The sequence below is a fragment of the Mandrillus leucophaeus genome, unplaced genomic scaffold (genome assembly GCF_000951045.1).
Source record: "Mandrillus leucophaeus isolate KB7577 unplaced genomic scaffold, Mleu.le_1.0 Scaffold761, whole genome shotgun sequence".
In the NCBI taxonomy this organism is placed as follows: domain Eukaryota; kingdom Metazoa; phylum Chordata; class Mammalia; order Primates; family Cercopithecidae; genus Mandrillus; species Mandrillus leucophaeus.
Window position 1 is genome coordinate 918,666 of NW_012108264.1, and position 15,874 is coordinate 934,539.

A 15,874-nucleotide genomic window follows, 5' to 3' on the forward strand; every position below is an offset into this window, starting at 1 on the left:
GGTCTTGAACTCCTGACCTCAAGTGATCTGCCCACCTCAGCCTCCCAAAGTGCTGAGATTACAGGCATAAGCTACCGCATGTGGCCAACTATTTCTATTTTAACATAAGTGTACATTGCTTTAATCAAAGAGCTGAAATGCTAGCAGTGAGCTAACAAATAAGTAGAGTCTTCACTGAAAAAGTGGGCACAACCCTCATTTTTAAAGGCCATTACCAGTAACCATCTATGGAAGCACCGTTATGTTTTTTGTGTTAGGCGTTCTGTTGTTCTTAGATTTCAGAATACTTGGTTGCCCTGTAACTTCAGCCTTCCAGTGTATTTTAGAAGAGTTGTGATTTGGTAGTTTATCTGGCTTTTTCTCAAGTCTGACTTTCAACTTTTTGCATTTTAAGTGGAGGAAGAACTTAGGCTTTTAAAAAATGCATTTGAGCATTATTAACCTCACTATATCATGTATGGACAAAAGTAGTGACAATATTCAAAACATAGTAAGGAAAAGCATGAGGATGGAAACATACAAGAAAATTACAAAAGTTTGCAAATCCATTATGTGTGTATACACACACACAAACACAGAAACACACACGCACACTATATATGTGTCTGTGTGCATATGTATATATGTATATAATTGTGTGTGTATTCAGAAGCATCTGTGGAAATTTTAAAAAATAAATTTAATTTAAAAAGTTTAAAAAATCCACATTATGTGTATTTTGAAGTTGTATATAGTTCAGTCGGACATAAGTTCCAGTGTGGATTTATAAGCAAATACACTTGGGAAAAGCCTATCAAATTCTCACCTAGTTACTGAGAGGCCCTCGTTTACTTAGTTATTACCAGAGTACAGAAACAAGACAGGGAATAGTGGCTTGGCTAGAGAGGCAGCAGAAAACCACTTGAGGCAAAGCCTTACTTCGCAAGCATTGTTTCTATCTCATCCTTCAGGTGATGAGACACCATTTATAGCTATTAGTAGAAAATTGACCTGACGAAAATTATGTTAGAAAATTAATTCCATCACAAGTCATTTAAAAAGAAATCTACATGGAAGATAAATAAAATATAATATAAAATATAATAGCCCAGAGGCTATTATAAACAATGAAGGTCTTACCTAAGTCTTTGTAGATGAAAGGAATGCCCACTTTCAAGAAACGATCAGGAGCTAATGTCAACTAGATTGTGTGATACAGTTGAATAGAGGGCTGGGAGCGGGGAGAAATTGTTGTGAATCCCAATCCGAATGGAGAGTATTCACTTTTGTTTTGTTTGTTTTTTGAGACAGGACTTTTCTCTGTCACCCAGGCTAGAAGCAATGGTGGGATCATAGCTCACTGCAGCCTCAAACTCCTGGGCACAAGGAATCCTCCTACCTTAGCCTCCTGAGTAGCTGGGATTATAGGCACATGCTGAAGTGGCATCGTTTGTCTGGGGTAAGTATCCGAGATTCATTGTCTCATGGCCATGGAAAACTAGCATGCAGACACAACAGAGTGAGGTTAAGAGTGGAACTTTAAAAGGTGAAAGAAAGAGAAAAGCTCTCTTGCTACAGAGAGGGGTCCCAGAGAAATGGGTTGCCAGTTCTGTTGTGAAATGCAGTGAGTTTTATAGATGAGTTTGAGGAGAAAAGTGTCTGATTTACATAGGGCATGGAAGATTGCTTGGACCAGGTGCCCCATTTGCATAGGGTGCAAATTTCCGGTAGGCCCCACCCTAATCTTTTATTATGCAGATAGCTTCATGGCCTGGTTGGCACCATGTTTTCTGTTTCTTTATTGTATATGAGGTGACAAAGAAAAGAAAAGATGGAGCCTCTATGTTGAACATACCTGGCCCTCAGGTAGCCCGTTTCTACTGGTACAGCTGCTGGTATTCACCCATGCAAACTTCCAGCTTGCTTAACTATGTCTGCAGCTCAGTTTTTCAGGCTACTCTTTGTTAGAAAAGAAATGATTTTGGAGCTACTTTTTGTTAAAGGAGAAATTCTGCCAAGGACTCTGTTGCCCTTACGATCTGCCTAAATAATATCTATCTCCTATATCAGTGCCATCACACCTGGCTAATTTTTAAATATTGTTTTTATAGAGACAGGCTCTCATTATGTTGGCCGAATTGGTCTTGAATTCCTGGCCTCAAGCCATCCTCCTGCCTTGGCCTCCCAAAGTGTTGGGATTACAGGCATGAGCCATCCTGCCTGGCTGAGTATTGGCGTTTTTCAATCAGAAATTGAACCTAGGTGGAAGGGGACATTAGAATGCTTTCTACACATCTGGGGAACTAAGAAATTATTTAAAATCAAAGGTGATGCATTTTCTCAATCAGACTTTTTTTTTCTCCCAACTTATTTGGGGGATACGCAATGTGTCGTGTTTTTCTGTGTATGCATTTTTCCCATCCTGACTAGATGTCACCCACATGATGGACCCTCAAGAAATATTTATTAATCAAATTCTCCCCTTCTCTATCCTTCAGCTGCCAGAGCTGGAATTAAGCCTCCTTATGGAAAGGATAATCAGTATTTTATAGTACCTTTCACCAGAGGCTATAAATGTAATGACAATCAAATATGTTTGTCCTTTTCAAATTGGAAATCAATCAACATTATCAGTTTTTCCATTACCAGTTATACATGGTTGATGAAATGTTTATGCTGATGACTTCTTTGCATTGAGGAAGGTTTCAATGCCACTGATCTTCTCCCTTTGAGTACTTATTTTTCTAGCAGACAAAATTAGCAAGTGTGATAGACAAAGTTTGAAATGTAATGTAGTCTTTTTCCCAGTTCTTTACTAATGGTATTATTTTACAGCACCTAAGTTAATGTAGAATTTTTATAGCTTAAAAATAATTTTATAGACATGACTTTATATAGTACGCAGCATAGCCATATGAGAAAACTGAAGATAAACAATCAGAGCTGCAAAATGATCTGCCTAAGTTTACTTGGTAGTTAGCAGTCAAATCAAAATTAGAAATTTAGATCTTCTGACTTATCCTGACATTTTACTCTAGGGTTCCCTGATATACACAGATGACGCTGTAACCTCACCCTGATGCTGGGCATCCACTGAGGTCTTTGTTCCTAATGATAATTGAGAGATTGATAGGAATTCTCTTTAGGTATTGAGCCGCCATCCAAGTTCTCCGGACATATGTAGCAAGTAAGGCTTGTAAGCACTTTTCCTTATTTTAAATATTCTAAGGTTGAAATTGCCTTTGGAAAAAAATGTAACAGTTAGACCATTATGGCAGTAGGAAAGATCTGATCTAACCAACACCCCTCTTGCCTTTAGCCTTCAAACTGCCTTTAATTATTCTTAAGATTGTGCCAAGCTAACTTTGGGAGACATTCAGTTTATAGTTTCAATGGTAATAGCCCTTCCCCAAAACTCAGCCACCTTTTTAAAGCGTGGGCGTCCTCATGTCAATTAAGCTCTTTCTTTACTGCAATGCCATGGTCTCATGAATTGCTTTTGACTATACAGTGGACAGGAAGGACCTATCAGGTGGTTACAATGCCATGATGCACAGGCCAACTAAATCTCAGATTTCTTGTTTCGATTGAAAGTGTATCAATCCCAAGTGGTAATGCTGATCACTTTATTCAGATTTATTTGGCGGTTTTACATCTCTGATATCTAAAACATGGCAATTCAATGTATTTAACAAACCCATTTTGCTTTGTAAAACTGCAATCTTTCACAATATAGAGTTTATAGTACAGGTTGGGTAAGAACAGAAATGCTCAGATCTATATTGTTATCCGACACCATATTAGTTAGCCTTGCTAAACTTCAGTTGCCATATCTGCAAGTAACTCATTCAATATTTATTTAATAAATATTATTGAGCTTCTTCTATGTGCTAGCTACTATATGTAGCTTCTATATTATTATTGAGCTTCTTCTAAATATTATTGAGCTTCTTTTATGTGCTGGCACTAAAAACTGGATTCGAATTGCTCTTTTATATATATATTGGTGATTTCAAACACAGTAAAGTCCATCACCCTGTGCTATAGCTTGCTGGCTAATTGGAAATGAGGTCTAGGACCCCTCCTTTACCAGCACCCTCTCCAGATAAGTCAGCTTGACAACTGTGGACATCACAGACCTTGGAAACTGCAGAAAACATTCATGGTGCTGGTGCATCGTGAGTGAGTCATCAGAGGCAGAGGCAATGGGCAGGCTGATTAGAACTGAGACAGCTTCTGTTTACATATAAATATCCTGCTAATCAGTGATGACAAGAGAGGAAACATAGGCAAATGCCAGTTAAATGGAGTTTGAAGTTTTAAAAAAAGTACATTTGGTAGCGCTTGCCAGAGTGTGGCAGTGGTTCTTTAATTATATAGGAAGAAATCTTTAAAATGAATTGGCCTCAGGCTGAGTTGAAGGGAATAGTTTTGTAACAGGTTGTCAGAGAACGTCTCTGAGAGTAAGACTTACTTTTCATTGCTTTTACAAAATGATAGCACTTACATAGGTATCTATATTTCTCACTATGTGTTTGTGTGTGTGTGTGTGTAGGGGAGAGGGGTCTTTTTTGATTAATTACAAAGAAAATATTTTTTAAATAGATTAATTATGGGCTCAGTCTCAACTCTGTCTCTTATACACATCTAGATGTGTATAAGAGACAGGGAGAGGGGTCTTTTTTGATTAATTACAAAGAAAATATTTTTTAAATAGATTAATTATGGGCTCAGTCTCAACTTTGCCTTTTTTCATTTTTTTTTTAATATACATTTTTTGAGACAGGGTGTTTGTCTGTCACTAAGACTGGAGTGCAGTGGCATAATCACAGCTTACTGCAGCCTGAAGTTCCTGGGCTCTACTGACCCTCCCACCTCAGCCTCCCTAATAGCCAGGACTACAGGCACATGCCACCATGCCCAGTTAATTTTTAAATTTTTATTGATTTTTCAGACACAGGTTCTCACTATGTTGCCCAGGCAGGTCTCGAACTCCTGGTCTCAAGAGATCCTCTCTCCTTATCCTCCCAAAGCATTGTGATTACAGGCATGACTGTCGACTGTGATAACAGGCATGATTATAGGCATGGTGTCCACCCACAGGTATGCATTTTTTAAATACTCTTTCAGGAAGCTGTTCCTTTTAACATGTTCTACATCATGGAGCCCACTTCAGGTCCTGGCATTTTATCAGGTATACTCACCATTTATACATTTTGCGGTACCATTGGCTCCTTTTCAAATATACTGACGAATCCATTTTAGAGGCTCCTGATCAGTTCAAATGACTTCAAAACATTTTATCTTCTAGAATATAGCTTTGTTAGTATTTCAGGACAATAGTACCAGATCCCGCCTGGGGAAACTGTTGTACCTGCTAAGTGGAAGGAATAGGACATAGTGTCTGTTTATGTTTTAGCTTCAAGAGTACTTGAATGATTAAGGAGTTAAAGAAATTCCATGAATCCTAAGGCAGGTTTTTCTTCAATTTGTCCATTACTTTCTGTTACAGTCCCAGGATTGTCCTTTATTAAAAAAGTAAAATGGCTAAAGCCATATTTGGGGTCTATATGCCTTCCTTTTGATGTTCATCTTCCAGCCTCAATTGCTAATCAAGAACTTCTGCCTTCCCAGGTTGCTTAGATTTCTGCTTTGTGCTTTGGTGTTTTTATTTTTTCCTTTAGAGATAGAGTCTTGCTCTGTCCCTCAGGCTGGAATGCAGTGGTGGGATCACAGCTCACGGCAGCCTAGAACTCCTAGGCTCAAGAGATCTTCCCACCTCAGCCTCCTGAGTAGCTGGGACTACAGGCATGCACCACAACTCCTGGCTAATTTTTCAATTTTTTATGAGATAAAGAGATGGGGTCTCACTATGTTGCCACAGCTGGTCTACAACTCCTGGCCTCAAGCAATTCTCCCACATTGGCCTTCTAAAGTATTGGGATAATGAGTACAAGCCACCACACCTAGCTATCTGGTAATTCTTATGCCCAAGTGTGCAAATACTCTATCAGATGTCCCTGAACATCTGTCTTCTAATCCAGTGTTTCATGCTTTGGATAAATCGTCATCCAGGAGGCTATCCCTGGTTTAATTAAGAAATCAATTGCATTCTAGAACAGATTATAACATAAGCATTAACCATCACTAGCCAAATTCTTCATATTTATGGAAGCCTTCATGATGACACAAGATTTAACTTAGTCAAGAGAGAGAAACGAACACTCAGAATTGCAGACACTTTAATAGTCCTTGTAAAAAACTATTTTATGTTAAATGGGACTTTTGAATTTTGTCTGTCAAATTACTTCAAATGGGAGGATGACTTTTCCATTCACACACAGACTACCCTTTCCTTCTGCCCTTGCCTTTATCCTAGAAACATAAAATCGTATTGATATCATTTGTTTCAAGCTGACCATCCATGTTTATAGTATCCATGAGCAAAACAAACAAACACCCCAAATAACTGCCTTCCTAGTAGCTGTAGCTCTCATGAGAATGCCACAAAAATCTGTCTTCAAATTGAGCTTCACAGCAAACTTGCAGAAAGGAAGAACATGCATAAGTATCTCATTTTCAGATGAGGAAATGAAAATCCAACCAGGTTGGATGTTCTTGTGGCCATAGTGTAACTGACTTAAGTCAGGCTGCTTGCTGCTCAGAGGTCAAAGCCTGAGAAAGCAAGGTGTGAGAAAAGGAAAGCAACTTTATTCAAATGCTAGCAGTTGGAGAATGGTCCAAAAGCCACTCCCACTTTGGGGACTGAGCAAAGGGCTTGTTTAAAAAGGAAAAGATGTGTGAAACATGCAGGAGTGGGGCACTGGGATGCAGGTCTGTGTGTCTTTTTCCAGTGGTTATCTTGAGTAATTGCCCATCCAGGGGTTCAGTTGGCATCATCCTGACTTCGGCCCAGTGGTGGGGGGCTAACTGTAACTCCCCCTAAGCGGGAGGATTCTGCAGCTGGATCTCTCCAGCAGTTTGCCACGGTTACTACAGGACTGAACAAAGGAGGATGAATGCAGAAATGAAAACTTAAAAGTAACTATTTTAAAGGAAGGGGCCATTAGGAGAAGAAGAGGGCTCCCAGACCCTAGTGAGCAAGGGCAGCCACTTGAGTCTCTATAGCCCTTTGTATTTATTGGGTAGAAAGAGCAGGGAGCAGGAGATAACCATTGGTCAGCTGCTTAATTGATCACAGGGTCACATTATTGCTAAGAGGCTTCAGATGTGCCTAATTACAAGAAACACTGCACTTGGGGCATGACTGTCCTGAGCATTCCTTCTGGGCGGCAGACGCAGCTTGTAATTTTGCCAATAGTCTGTATTTATGAGAACAGTTTGCTGTTTACTCATAGAGCCTCCAGTGGTATACAGAGTTGATCGCGACCCTCACTCTTTTGGCCTACAACAGCTCTCTCGGCCTGGTTTGTTTTAAAATTTCTCAGCATGCACATAATTGGGTAAGCGAGCACTGTTCACAGAAGTGCCTGGTGGGAAAAGGTAGAAACAGAGTTTCAGAGTATGTTTCAAGGCTGAACACAAGAAAGGAAATCAAGTTTTAAAATGCATTTCAAGGTTTGGATGCTTGATTACAATACAAGTCTTAAGTGGCAGAATTATTATTTAAACTCAAGTGTGTTGATTCTTAAATCTCTGAGATTTCTATTACCATATTGCTTTCCTGAAGCACTAAAATCCAAACCCAGACGGTACTATCTTCATCATAATTTCAAATCATAAAAGCTCAAATCAGATAAATTATTTTTCTTATAAACATTTCTTTTCTTTAATGCTATTCTCCCATCTTGCCCAGATCTACATTTTTTTTCTTTTTGTCCCAGCTTTAATAATCTTTTAATGTGTTTCTTACTATATTAATTGTGGGCTCTCTGGTTCATTCCCTCCCCAAGGCTCCTTGACGGCAAGATTATTTTGTGTTGCTTTGTTTTGGTCAAGTGCCTGGACCAAAGGTCAGCACAGCATAGCTTGCAGTTGGTTTTTGCATGACCTCTCAAACCAACAATAGTTTAACATTCTTAAAGGTTTGTTAAAAAAGACTAAAGAAGAAGGCGTGACAGAAACCATGTGTGGCTCACAAATCCTAAAATATGTATTACCTGACCCCTTCTAGAGAATGTTTGCTGACTCCTGGGCTAGAGTTTTGCCTGCACACGGTAGGGACTCCATCTATTTGTTGAGTGAATGTGGGCAGGCATGCACATGTGTTGAAGTGGAGTTAATTTCCTAGCAATAAGGCCTATCCAACCTGAACTCCTCGTCTTCCCACCGTGAGCCACTGGCATCTGGCAAATCTGATGGTGTTTTCTATCCTGTTGTTATTTCCATCTCCATAGCACAGATGTAGGTTAGGCATCTCAAAATCAGGAGCTATTCATCAGCTAGTGGGGAATATTCATTGTTATTTGGGCTGTTGCTGTAATTAGCTCATCTTTTAGAAGCCTTTGCTCCACGGCTTGTTTGTTATTGGAGACTTCTCCTCATCACCAGCATTCACATGCATATTAGCGTTTCAAAAAGCATGTTGCTATTTTGATTTTTCCTAGGAGTTAAGATAAAATATTCAATATCTTTCTCATTCCCCCACCCCTCCCAGCCCTTGAAGACAAAGCCCCTTGGTCTGCATGTAGCTAATGGCCAATATTCCAGGAAGTCTTTGATAATGGCCCACATAAGAGAGAAGAGCAGCCAAGCACAAAGTACACTGTAATAAGGTCACTAAAGCCGTAAATTATTGGTTTTCATCCTTAGATATGTCTTCCAGTGGCCTGAGAGAGTTTCGCTTCATTAAATGTGAGAAGTCGCAACTCAAGCTAAATCTCTCTAGAGATATTAAATTCTGGACATATGCAATTACACCAAATGATGCTCCCAACTTGAACAGCCCCAGCTTGTTTTTAAAACCGTAAAACCTGTTATCTCACTTTCTTAACAGCATTTCCTCTGTCTTCACTGTCTCCTTCCCCAAGCACCCCATCCTCTCCCTTACAAATAGCATTTGAAATATCAGCCAGGGCTCTGGCACAGCCTGGCTGGCTGGCTGGCTGTTCTTCATGGCTCACTGATGATTCCCACAGGTTTTTAGAATCAAACCCTGCCTCTGTCGTTCACAGCAGCCTTTCCTGGCTACATTTTAATTAATTCCATATGGTATAATGATGATAAGTTGGCCCAAAATAAAAGTGAGCCTGAGTTAATGCTGTTATCATTAGAAAGATTGAAGGAACAGAAGCAATTAGGAAGTTCTGGAAGTATTGAGGAGTGTGAAGGGAAAAAGAAGAAACTGGTGCCCCAAACTCATTTATCATATTAACAAATGTGAGAGCATGAGTTCCTGTGTGAGTTCTCCCCTGGGTCCTTTCCTTGACTGCATCTGCTTGTAAGTGCTATTTAACATCTGCACAACCTGTGTTTTCTTTATTTTATGCTTGGTACTGAGACCAGGCTTGCAAAATCCAGAGGGGATGGAGATGGACAATCTTTTCTGGATCATGTTTGTGATCTCTGTTCATTGGGCTGGATGCCTTTTCTCAGTCACACCATCTTCTCTTGCAATATATTTTCTTCATAGTTTTTTTTTTCAAAGTGGGATGATCAAAAGACAAACTTGGGGTGTCGTCTACTTTAAGCAGTTTTCGACCCATTATTTTTCCCCCTAGTTGCTAGCCCACACCACTGGGTGTCCTGGCTCTCATTATACTTCCCTAGTTACAAAGCATTTCCTCAACTCTGAGCAGGATTTTCTTTCCAAACTATTCCCAGAGCTGTTTCCTCTATTATAGTTTATCTATCATGTGCTTAATCTATGGGATGTTGCTACTAACTCGTTGTCCTGAAGAATGGTTTTAATCTGAGCAAGTAATTACAACTGATAACAATTGATGTATTGACCTTTCCAGTGATATTTGCACCCCAACGTTGAATAATGGTATCAAGTCAAGTCCTTTTACGTCAGAGACAATTTTGGTTGGAGGTAGACCCTCCTGGAATCTGTGACATTTCTTAACTAATTTTGATACATATTGCCAAATTGCTCCTAGGAACGTTTAATTTGGTTATACTAATAGTGTATACAAGTTTCCGTTTCATAAATTCCTTGATGGTAATCCATAATATTTTCTGATAACTTTAACAATTCTATGGGCAAAAACGTATCTTTTAAAAAATTTTAATTTCTTTGAATCCTTTTAAGTTTTAAGATTTTAAAATATCAGTGTCTGTTTTTCTTTTTAAAACACTTCTGTATATATTAGTCCTATATATTTATTTTGAAGCTGTTTCAAGACAAATAACAAAATAATGTATAAAGATAGTAAACAAATACATACTGGACTCATAGTAGAATTGCCAGATTAAATATAGGATGCCCAGCTAGATTTACATTTCAAATATAAAACTTTTTTTTTTAGTATAAGTATGTTCCAAATATTACATGAGATACTTCTACTAAAAATACTCATTGATTATCTGAATTCAAATTTAACTGAATGTCTTTTTTATTATTTGATAAATCTGAAAATTCTATTCATAAATCTTTATCTTTAGTCCTATCTAAAACTATACAAAACAATCTTTAGTTTGGATTGCAGACTTAGTATCCAGTGGGCTCCTCAGCATTTCCATTAGGTTGATGCAAAAGTAATTACGGTATTTGCCATTAAAAGTAACTTTTAATGGTAATAAGCTTTACTTTAAAAGTAAAGTTATTAAAAGTATCTTTTAAACTTTTAAAGTAAAGTTTATTACCATTAAAAGTTACTTTTAATGGCAAATACTACAATTACTTTTGCATCACCTCAATACTTGGAGGTCTATTAGGTATCTGAAAACCAACACATCCATAAAACGTGTAAATGTCACTTGTGCTCTGCCCTTTCCCAAGTCTGCTGTTATCCTTCTTTGCTTATCTTAGTTAATTGCATCAGCATCTTTCTGAGGTCAACTATTCTAAGGGTTAAACTTTTTTTTTTTTTTCATATACACTCTCTCATACTCTCAATACCTTAGCATGCCCTCCAAAATATAATATGCATGGGGTCCCACAACTTCTTGTCATCTCCATTGATGTCATCCTGGTCCTAACTCTTTCCTTCCTTAACTAGATCATTGTAGAGCTTCCTAACTGTCCTCTTTGCTACCCATTTTGTGGGTCCATCATTCATTCCCCAAACAGCTTTGACGATGATTAGCGCTTACAACCGACCCTCCAAGAACTTCCCTCTGCAATGAGAAAACATCCAAACTCTTTTACCGGGGCTCCCAAGTTTCCTTAGCTTGCTTTCAGATTCAGAGCATTTGACTTGTTTTCCCCTTTGAGATACACTTTTCCCAAAATTTATTGGGCTGCCCATTTCTATTTATTTACTTTTCAATGCAAGTTTCACTTCCAAAGAGACGACTTTTTCGATAACACAGACTGCGTTCCTAATGCTTTCCTTCACAGGACTTCTTACAGTCTGTTGTCATTTGTTATTTTGCATGTTTTCAGTTTTAACTCCTCCCTCTAGAATGCAAAGTTCATAAGGGAAGAGATTTTCTTTTCTCATTTGTGCTGCATGCTCAATATTCAAGATTGTGCCTAGTGGATGGATAATGTGCAATAAATAATACATGCTTAATGTCCAAAGGAATAAAGAACAAATGACACGTTAACATATACTGAATGTTTACACTGTGCAGGCACTTGACTTAGGGCTTTGCATATTTATCCTGTAGTGTGATACGTAGACCTCAGTTGGGTCTTAGATGACACCAGGCAATCAGATATACATCCCAGTCCATTTATTTCTCTACTTATTTTAGGTGACTATTTCACCCCTTCTCCACTCTTTTCAAAATACCCAAGAGCCCCATCTGCCTTCTTCAGTTTCAGAGATTTTGTCTCTTAACTTCACTGAAAAATTGAAGTAAACAGAAGAGGTGTGCCATAGATTCCCACGACCACATCTACCCATGTAGAAGCATCTACACCCATATACCAAACCTGAAATGTCTGTGCTCTCATCTACAGTCAACATCAATACTTGCTTTTCAAATCCCATCTCTCTTCCCTACTTGAGGGCATTGCTGCAGACATGTTTCCCACTTTGTCTTTTTTTAATCAAATATTTACTCTTCATTATACTCATCAACAAAAACATACTTTCATCTTAAACAAAAAAATGAAAAATAATAAAAATTTTCAAATCTTTGACTTTACCTTCTTGCAAGCGTCACTGCTCATATGCCCACTTTTGCTGTAAAACTCCTTGGTTGAGATGCTTTCACTAATTTCTCTCCTCCCATAATATTCTTCCTCTCTCATTGAGATATAATTCACATACCGTAAAATTCACCCTATTCTGTATTAAAGCCACTTTAGGCATTTGTCCCGCTACTAAATATTACAATTGGGATCTCTAATAACCCACTTGTTGCTAAACCTGGTAGTTAATGATCAATTTCCATTTAATTTGACTTATCAGAAGCATTTGACCTACTAGCATTTATCACAATTGTCTTCCTTCTCTTTGATTCACTTTCTTCACTTTGCTTCCAGGATTTTTGGTTTTCCTATGACTTCGCTGACTGCTGCTTCTCAGTCTTCTCTGCTGGATCCTCTTTTTTTCAAACTTTCTAATGGAGCACTCCAGGACTGAGTCTTGGTCCTTGTCTCTTTATTTATACTTGCCTTCTTCTTGTTCTCCTCCAGCCTCTTGGTTTTATATCTCTAGCACAGACTTCCTTCCTAAACTCTTCATTTGTATATGCAGCTGCCAATTCCACATCTTTACATGGACAGTGAAGAGACAGCTCACATTCAACGTGTTCATATTTGGTAAGAAACGTGTCCATTTTTGGTAAGAAAAAATCCTGGTCTTTTTCTTTTTTTTTTTTTTTTTTTTTTCCAAATATGTCCCTCCTACAGTTTTCACACATCAGGGAATGGTAACTCCATCTTTACAGTTCGGTCAAAAACTTGACATCGTTGACTACTCCATTTTTCTCATATTTCACATGTAACCCATCTTAACCTTGGATCCATTTCTATATACAGGATGTGACTATGTCTCACAACCTCTCTTACTACTACTACCTTGGTAGTACAATCCAATAACTTATTTCCTGGATTACTGCAATAGCTCCCAGCAGGTCCCCCTGACCCTACTCTTGTTCCCCTACAACCCATTCTCAGCACAGCAGCCAGAGTGACAATTTAAATGTAAGTTAGATTTTGTCATTCCTTTTCAAAACACTGCAGTGACTCTCCATTTAACTTAGAGTAAAAGCCAAAATATTACACAAAGGGAAGCTCACAGATGTTCTATATGAACTAGTTTCTCCTCATTTGCGGTTTCCTCTTCAACTACCCTCCTGTTTGTTCAGTCCACTCTAGCTCCATGTATCCTTGTGAATTCTGCCTATGTTTGATTCTGCTTAGAGCCTTTGATCTGGTTGTCCTGTTTGCATAGAATATGTTTCCCCGGTTATCTGTTTGGCCAGTTCCCTCCTATCTTCCACATCTTTGTTCATCACCTTCTCAACGAGGCTGATTTTACAACTCCTGGCACTTAATTTTTAAATTTTTTTGGCACAGCACTTTTGACTCCTGGCATGCTGTATAATCTATTTATTATTTATGTACTTCTGGCTGGAGTATAACCTCCATGAGGTCACACATTTTTATTTATTCATTAATGCATCCCAAGCACTTAACCACCCATCAATAAATATTAATGAATATATGCAGTTGTTAGGAGTGTGGGCTCTGGAGTCAAACAGCTTGGGTTCAAATTTCATCACTGCCTTTAGTAGCTGAGTGACACTGCAAGCTACCTGGGATTTTGTGATATCATTACTTATCTGGAAAAAACAGAGTTAATAAGGTTATCTACCTCATGGAGTCAATGTTTAAGACTAATTAATCTTTGATTAACTAAAATAACATGCAAATTAAAAAAATTACTGCACATATAGCAAACTCTCTAAAATTTTCAGTTATTATTTACTCTCTGCAACAATCTTATCTCAATAAGTACTATTGTTATCCATGTTTTCCAAGTAAGATAAATTGAAATGTAGAGAGCTAAGCAATTTGGTAATAGACATGCACAGTAAGTGGCGGAGCTGGGATACAAATTCAGTTCCATTTGGCAACACATTTAATGTTCAGTCTCTCCTTATAGCTTATGATGCCTTTGAAAATGGAACATTATTTTCCTATTACATCTCCTAACTGTAGGTATATAAGAAACTATTGATTTTTATGTATTTATCTTGTATAGCCTATCATATGAGCTTTGTCTTTCTAATATTTAATTTAAATCTTGTGTCAAATACTTATTTCACATCTTATTTTAGGTTTTAGTATATTGTGGAAAATTTTTGGAAAATATTAATAATAGAGGTAGTATTACATCCCTGGTTCATTCAATAGTTTATTCTATCTATGGAAAAGCTTTTAATGCTTAATCTTCATTGCTGTGTTCACTGTGGACTTAAAGGATGTGTTCTCTACCTTGCTTAAGAGGTATCTTCTTATTCTTAAAGTTTCGTGTTTTTTTTTTTTAATTAAGAATGGTAGAATTTATCAACCACCTCCACATATTATTTTACAAAAACTTGGAAGAATAAATGAAATAATAGTTATGAATACCTATTCAATTGTTGGAAGAAAAGTCACTTATGAATTTCAGGTACCATACAAACAATAATGATTGGAGGTTTGTCTGTTGCTATAATGTTGGGATATTTGGACAGAAACTTCATTTTAAATGTACAGGGGAATGTATCAATCCTTTTTCCATGTGAAACCAAAGCTTCAGACACCTGATAGAAGGGGCAGTGGCTCCTGTGACTCCTAGAATCACACTATGTTCTGTCTTCCACTCTATTTTAAACACTTTCTTTCTGCCTTGACATCTCTTTTTTCTCTTTTGGGGAAATTGACTATTATTTCCAAATTTCTGCTGCCATACTTGGTAAGGAGATAGTAACGCCTCACCCACTGATATCAGGAGTGGTGACAGTGACTTGTGCTGGCCAATAAAATGTGAACAGATGGCGCATGTCATGACTGAGCAGGATATTTAAAAGCCATTGTTTCATCATTATTCCTTTTCTCTCCATTACAAAAGTGTCATGGCCCATATAGGATCTTCTTTTTCAGTCTCAGTCTAAAAATAAACACAAGCAGCAGAACTACCTCCAATTGGTGGTAGACACTATCTTTCCTTAGGAAAGGGGTTAAGTGTATTATGGGAGTAAATGAAGGGAAGTAACTAATTGTGACCAAGAGAGGAGCTTAGGAAATCATATTACTTCTCTGGAGCACTCTCTCTTGCATCCTTTAGGAGGGTAACACATCCCTAACACATTGCACTGTGACCCACTTGGTCAATAAAATGTCAGTAGAAAGGGTGCATGCCACATCTAAGGAAAGCTTTGTCTTCCTGCCACAATCAGATGAGCTTTGCCCAGGTAGGGGCTGTTCCTTCAGCCCCATTTCCAGACTGAAAACAAATAGTAACAGAAATGCATTGAAAATACAACAGGGAATGCATGAGGTAAAGCTTTGTTGTTATAAGCCACTGATATGTTTGGGGTTGTTTGCTAACATTGTAAAAACTGACTGATACACTTTCTCCTTCTTAAACCCAGTTTTTATTTCTCTACCAACTAGGGTGACCAAATTTTCAGAAAGCCAACCTGGGATATAGCCAGACCAAACAATATATTTTATGACCTTATCACAAATGTATACAGAACAGGTATTAAAATAAACTTTATAGTATTCTGTATTATTTACTTTTCTGTTACATAATTATGACAATTATAAATAGTTAATAGTAGAACTAATTAATGTATATGAAAAACAGTAGTATTTAATAATGCC

The 15,874-nt window shown here is 37.8% G+C and overlaps 1 pseudogene; it reads right to left on the bottom strand.

Annotated features, from left to right (window-relative positions):
- LOC105529381 overlaps positions 1 to 4,156 on the bottom strand; it is a 170,662-nt pseudogene extending 166,506 nt beyond the window's left edge.
- Between the last annotated feature and the right edge of the window lie 11,718 nt (positions 4,157 to 15,874).